Below are 7500 nucleotides of genomic sequence, written 5' to 3'. Positions count from 1 at the left end.
ACTGAAGCACATACAATTATCCAAGTCATCACTGGAGAGACTTTCTAGAGCGAACCAACAACAAAAAGAAAAACTCGGACAAAAACTCACACGATTGTGTATCACAAGCAAATGAAATGACATAGGAAACCAACAACTTTTAAACAACCTGTCTTCTTACACCCTCACCCCTTCCCAGACTCAAGCTCTTTCCTTAGGCCTGAAGTTCAGCACCAACAACAATGACAAGAAATTCTCTGACTACATCATGAAAAACTACAACTGGAAAGAGGATGATATAGACATCGGTTTCAAACAAGGAGTCCTTTTATGCTCCACTTTAGCCTCCAAGTCTTACCCTCCTGCCATCCCGAGAAGGTTCCGGATAACACTTGAAGAACTACGTAATAACCAGAATATTGTCGTCACTAAAGCAGATAAAGGTGGCGGTATCGTTATCATGGACAAGTCAGACTACAACAATAAAATGGAAGCTCTTCTTTCGGACACCGATACCTACAGTCCAATTTCTGAACAACAAGCAAAGAAATGAGACTGAAAAGACCATGGAAATTATTCTCGAGAAGAATTTTCCATCTCATCAAAAACATTCTTGTTTCAAATCCCGAAGAAAGAGCAACTATCAGTAATATCGAACAGGACGCATGGTTTCTTGGCTGATGTAAGAAGTTGTAAGAGAAACAAAATATATGTACAATAAATTAGAAGCAAAAATATAAATTTATCAAATCATCGCCTAATACATAAGGCACCGCTTTATCTAAAGCCTTTAGATAATGGGGTTTCCCCTCAGCTGAATAAAATGGTCCGATCGCAGCTAGAAAAGAAAATGTAAAAAAAAAAAAAAATCCTGACATTAGCTCTTCCATATTTCTAAGTTTAAACCTGTTTTGATAATCCCTTGATTGTTTTTATTTATCTATTTGTTCATTTATCATTTGTATTTCCATTTGTTTATTTATCTATTTACATATTTGTCTTTTTAGTTATTCTTTCATTTATTTATATATTCATATGTTTATTCTTTAAATATCTATTTATTTAATCATATATATATATATATATATTTATATATATATATATATATACATATACATATATGTGTGTGTATGTATATGTATAATATACATATATATATAAAAATATATATATATATATATATATATATATATATATATATATATGTTGTGCGAGAGGCAGATGGGAAAACACACAAATAGAACGAGAGTTTATTCTTTAACTAGTTTCGCACTATGGTGCTTCTTCAGAAAGAATATTACACACCAGAAAATACTGGCAATAAATGCAAAAAATGTGTGGGTAATGAACTAGGAAAGATCTGAGTTCAAGGAGGCTCTAACTCTCGTGCGTTGATCGTACTGACACTCCGTGGGATGCCTCTGGTGATCATTTGTCCCGTTTTCTTCCACTTCTTTGCTGCGTGCCGTGCTATTGTCTCCGATAATTTTATATCACCCACTCTATTGTTCGTACATTTGTTGGTGGCTATGTACAGAGCTTCTACGATTTTTCTTTGCCTTTTGCTAAGATTATTATGCAGAATACTCGCTTGATCCCATTTAGGTAGATGTCCTTCTTCGTCTATGTGGTTCACGAGTGCACTGGTGTTGCGGTGGTATTTGACATCGGCTTTGTGCTCTTGTAATCTTGTGCTTAATCCCCTGTAAGTTTCTCCTATATATGCACTGTCACATCCCGAACATGGAATTTTATAAACTAAACTTTCGGATTTGTTAGTTTCTATCCTTGGTTTGACAAGATCACTAATTTTCTTACCTGCGTCACAAGAGATGTGGATGTTCGTATGTCTCAGTTCTTTACTGAGTGCGCAGGCCAAGTCTGAGGTGGGGACTACTATGTACATTGTATTGTTCTTGTTTTGGTTTTTGTGGACTATTTCTCTCTCTTATGGCTCTGGCTTTCGTCAATATTGTGGAGAGAAGACCAGCGGTAAAGCTAAGTTTTACGAAGGTCTTGGTTATGTGTTGTAATTCTTCATTGAGGAATTCAGGGCTGCATATCCTGAGTGCTCGAAGATAAAATCCCATGACCACACCAGTCTTGGTCTTTTTGTCGTGAGCACTAAAATAATGTATGTAATCATCTTTGTGGGTGGGTTTTCTATACACCTTGAATTTTACAGAATTATTTTCCCTTATGATGACGGTATCCAGGAATGGTTGGGATCCGTTGACCTCGTGCTCTACAGTCAACTGAATTTTAGGGTGTACTTGGTTGAGTCGGGATAAGATGTCACTAATGTTGGTTCATTGTGGAGGACGAGAAGGCAGTCATCCACGTATCTATACCACTTGCTGTCGTTTGGGATGATTACAAAGGATTACAAAGGCGGAGCATGCCGACAGGAGACCTTTTGGTCCATATCTAGGCCGGATGCGAAAAAAATCATGATAAATAAATAAATTAATAGAAAATATAATAATGTAAATAATAAATAAAATACATAAATAAATGCATAGGTATAGTTTAATAATAAACAAACAGGTAAATAGTAAATAATAATAAATTGACATATAACTATAACAAATGAAAATCAAGCAAATAATAATATACAAACGGACAAATGATAACAAAACAAATAAACAAATAATATAAAATAAATGATAGTCATTACATCATCTTGCTTAGGTGTTTATCTAAATGATTCTTATGTTTACTAGATCCATTCGCTCTCCATCATCTGAAGGGCATCAGCCAGAAAAAAAATTCTTAAAACCTATCACGCGGATATGTTGGTTAAATGGGTAAATACAAGTTTGTGATAGCCTGAATAAAGATCGTACAGTAAACAACTCTAGGTGTTGGCTTCACTCCGTCGCTTCTGCGCATGGCGTCTATAAAGCCATCGGCGAGCCAGCCAACCACGCAAATGTAAGGTTGATCTGGTCCCAATTCCCTTGCTAGATAGCGGGAGTGTAATTCACTCCCACGTTATCTTGTATCTCTTTGACATTTGTGCCTCGATTGGCGGGAACAGCGACATTCATGTTCTACGGCACAACGGTTCATGGTACCTCTTCCACACTTCCATCATCGAACGAACATTTTTCAAATGCATTAATAGGAAATTTGGAACCAATTTAGCACGGTTGGTATTACGAAAACTTTTAATATAATGTCAAGAAACATGTATGGCATATTAACAATCTGTGATCCCTCGCGATTTTATTTTGGTGAACGTCACATGATTATCATTATTATAATTTTATTTTTGTTGTCTTTAACTCGCCCTAAGTGCACAACGCAGAAGTCGGACATATTCAAATTAGCCTACGAAAAATGGTAGTTGTACAGATGTTTTAACATCTGCGAAGTCGCGTGCGCGTGCACGCTAACACATCGACAAACACCCACACACACCTGTTCATGTATTCTTCTTTTTTTAGTGTCTCTAAAAAGAGGCATGCGGCTACTGCACTTAAAGGTGACCCCATGGGCAAGCCTTCATGTTGGTGAAATGTCTTACCGTCGAAAGAAACCGAAGCACATTTGAAGCACATTTCAATTAGTTTTAAGTAGTCCTTCTTATTGATAGGAAGGTCGTCTCCGTTGATGTGAGGCAAGACTTTCTTAATAGCAGAGATAGCGTTTTGAATTAAGACATTCGTAAAGAGACTTTGTACATCGAAGCTTGCAAGTATTCTGTCTTTGAAGTCTATTGATTGTAATTTGTTGATTAAGTCAGACGAGTTCTTAAGATGTGCCCCACTGATTTTTCCGAGGGATGAAGATAAGGGCTTTGCAAGACGTTTGGCCAGCTTATGTGGAGCGCTGCCAATACCAGAGGTGATGGGTCTGAGGGGAATCTCTGGTTTGTGAGTCTTGGGAAGACCCTTCATTGTTGGTATTCTCGGGTTCTCCTCAAGAAGGTGTAGTAATCGTTTTCCTCTCTCTGTTTTCTTTAGTATCTTCCTCACTTCTTTGTTGAATTTAACGGCCTCATCCTTTGCTTCTTGTTCAGAAATTAGACTGTAGGTATCGGTGTCCGAAAGAAGAGCTTCCATTTTATTGTTGTAGTCTGACTTGTCCATGATAACGATACCGCCACCTTTATCTGCTTTAGTGACGACAATATTCTGGTTATTACGTAGTTCTTCAAGTGCTATCCGGAACCTTCTCGGGATGGCAGGAGGGTAAGACTTGGAGGCTAAAGTGGAGCATAAAAGGACTCCTTGTTTGAAACCGATGTCTATATCATCCAGTTTCCAGTTGTAGTTTTTCATGATGTAGTCAGAGAATTTCTTGTCATTATTGTTGGTGCTGAACTTCAGGCCTAAGGAAAGAGCTTGAATCTGGGAAGGGGTGAGGGTGTAAGAAGACAGGTTGTTTAAAAGTTGTTGGTTTCCTATGTCATTTCATTTGCTTGTGATACACAATCGTGTGAGTTTTTGTCCGAGTTTTTCTTTTTGTTGTTGGTTCGCTCTAGAAAGTCTCTCCAGTGATGACTTGGATAATTGTATGTGCTTCAGTTGTCCTTTACACTTTTCAGCTTCGAAACGTAGGGTTTCTATGGCTTCGAGCAGGTAGTATCGGGCTGTGTTCGAGAAAGGCCAGGGGCCTTGGCGTAGGTGTATGGGGGCAGATTTTGGAATAACCTGCTCTTCTAAACAGTCTTGTAGGAAATTGGGGCGGTTATGGAGACTATCCAGTTTAGATCTGAGTGTAAATTCTGCTCTCGTATAATCATTGTGTGCTTTCTCTCTACCTGTAGACGAATGTGACGACATCTTGACAGGTTGTGAGAGAGGCAGAGGGGAAAACACACAAATAGAACGAGAGTTTATTTTTTAACTAGTTTCGCACTATAGTGCTTCTTCAGAAAGAATAAACTCTCGTTCTATTTGTGTGTTTTCCTCTCTGCCTCTCTCACAACCTGTCAAGATGTCGTCACATATATATGTATATATAAGTGAATATGTATATATATATATATATATATATGTATATATATGTATATATATACATATATATACATATATATACATATATATATGTATATGTATATGTATATATATATATATATATATATATATATATATATATATCACTGTCCAGTAATGTCGTTACACATTAGTAATTGCACTAAAATCCCATTATTATTTGGATTTAAGAAAAGAAGGAAATAACGAATTTCCGTATATTTCGATCACTTGCTGTGATCCTCTTCAAGCGGAATACATAGACAAGAGAACATACATATCTTATATACAGATGAGAGAGGTAAAGTTAGGGAACATGGACAAGACATCTCATGTGGCATCTATATTGTTACGCGGGTTATGTGGTAAATCGTCCGCTTTTACAATATGAGGAAATAATTTATTAACTGCCAAGGTGGTTATGTAATCTGGTGACCATTGGCCTTTTGAGATATTAAAATTCGGGAATTGTTTTATTAAGGAAGATTCAATAATTTTCCTTTTATAACTATGTTCGAAAAACAAACAAAAGAAAACGAGTTGCGTAAATGACAAATACAAAGCAAACTCAATAAAACTTGATCAAAAGCCTTTCCCCATTATGGCCGACCATATGAAGTACCTTAAATCTCTCAGAGCTCCAAAGGAACATCATGAATAAACAGGTTCTCATTCATCTTGGCTAACAGCAACGCATAAGTGGCTTTTGCTCTCAGAGGTTCGAGCCAATGTCTCTTTGACTTTTGCCAGAGGTCTCATTTTGATTAACTTCCACTTCTTTCGTAGTTAGTTTGTTAATCTATCTATACTGACTAGGATTTCTGCTAAGAAGAGGAAGGCATTCTAAAATCACAGTATCTACTTTCTAAACTGGTTGTCCATTATGTTCAATTGTATGGTTGACATCTTAGGGAGTAAATCATCTTGTTTTACTTTGTTTTCTAAATTATATTAGTTTTATTTTTGTTCCTAGTTGATTTGATTCTACTTTACTTTGGTTTGATTTTATTCTAATTTCTTTTATTTTTATCTTTACTATATTTCATTGTATTCTATTACATAATAACCCAGCTTGTGGAGGTACCTGACAGCTGTTCTGGGACTGACATCAGCTTGTGCTGCTATGTCAGAGGCCTTGTAACGTGAATCCTCTTCGACATTTCTCTTGACAAGACGCAAGGTTCTTTCTGAGGGTCCGGGACGACCTGAATGAGGTTTTGTGCCCATCTAGCCCTCTCTGGTGAATTGTACGATCACTTTATTAACAGTAGAAAGGGGTATTGACAGATTTTCAGATATTTTGCGTTGAGTAAGTCCACCTTCATGTTGACTCACAACACGACCTCGCGGCATGCTTGATTAATCTTGTATATAATATGAAACATAAATCTAGATAAATATAACATATTAGGTAAATATGAATAACATTAAGCATTAAATAAGGGCAGAAATGCATTTTTATAGGTATCTATTACGACGAAATAAAGAACTGAGTAAGCGAAACTATATATTTCGATTGCTAACTGCAATCCTCTTCAGTAGTACAGGTGAGGGGAGAGTATTCTGCCCCTGTATATGGCTCTTTAAGACGAGTTCATTTACTGAACCTTTTCACTATTCCATACCCTTTTCTGTTTGTTGCTCTTCATATTCAGTTTGTCTTTTTCTCTCTTCATGGCTCGTTCTGATGAAATCTTTTTTCAGTTCTGCCATTATGGTGACTAAGGAGAGACTCCTATTTTTCTGGTGTGGACGTTTTCCATCTTTATGGCTACCCAGCCTCTATTGGGCTTTCTCCTTTATGCACGGGTTCGGTAGCAAAAGGCTCTTGCTCACAAAAGCAACTTAACCCTTTATGATGAGGCTCCTTTTCTGTCTCGTAATTGTCGAGGGGTCATTGTTGTTGATGCCAGTCTTGCACGACCAGCGAAGGCCAGAATAGATTTGGGCTCGACTTTCTTCCTTGCCAAGAATCCGTAATTTGAGGATTATTCTTTGTTGTCAAATCGACTCCGGAGAAAATTATGCGGTTTATTTTTTATTAACGTTCAAAAACGTTTTATTGCTCCTTTAGATATTTCAATTACTTTCATCACTTCCTGTAGTTGTCCGTTTTCATAATACATTTTTTTCTAACTTCCTTTGAATTCGAGCTAGTGTTGGTTACTCGGTCTTAAGGGCGAGTACCAAGAAAGCAGAAGGTCTGACGATGTGATAGCCTCTGGTCGCACTCGACCACGAACTGAGGCTGGCCACCAAATCCCAAGAATTCCATCAGGGTAATTAAGACCGAAAAGATACGCGCGAAGAACGGAAAAATGTTGAAGGTTTGGAGGATGTAAAAGTAAATGGACATAAAACTAAGTCCTCAAGGTCGGAATTACTAATGCAAATTCTACTCGGGGATGACCGAGACCTGGAAAGACCACTGACGGAATCCTCGAGGCTAGCTGAAGCTGCGACAACGGGCGATTGAGGCGAGGGACAAGATGAAGACAAGGTTTCCCCGATGACGAAGCTGAAGTCCGGTGGGAATATT

This window comes from Oratosquilla oratoria, chromosome 28 (assembly GCF_046742065.1).
Source record: "Oratosquilla oratoria isolate Oo_2021 chromosome 28, ASM4674206v1, whole genome shotgun sequence".
In the NCBI taxonomy this organism is placed as follows: domain Eukaryota; kingdom Metazoa; phylum Arthropoda; class Malacostraca; order Stomatopoda; family Squillidae; genus Oratosquilla; species Oratosquilla oratoria.
This window is presented reverse-complemented; position numbering follows the sequence as displayed.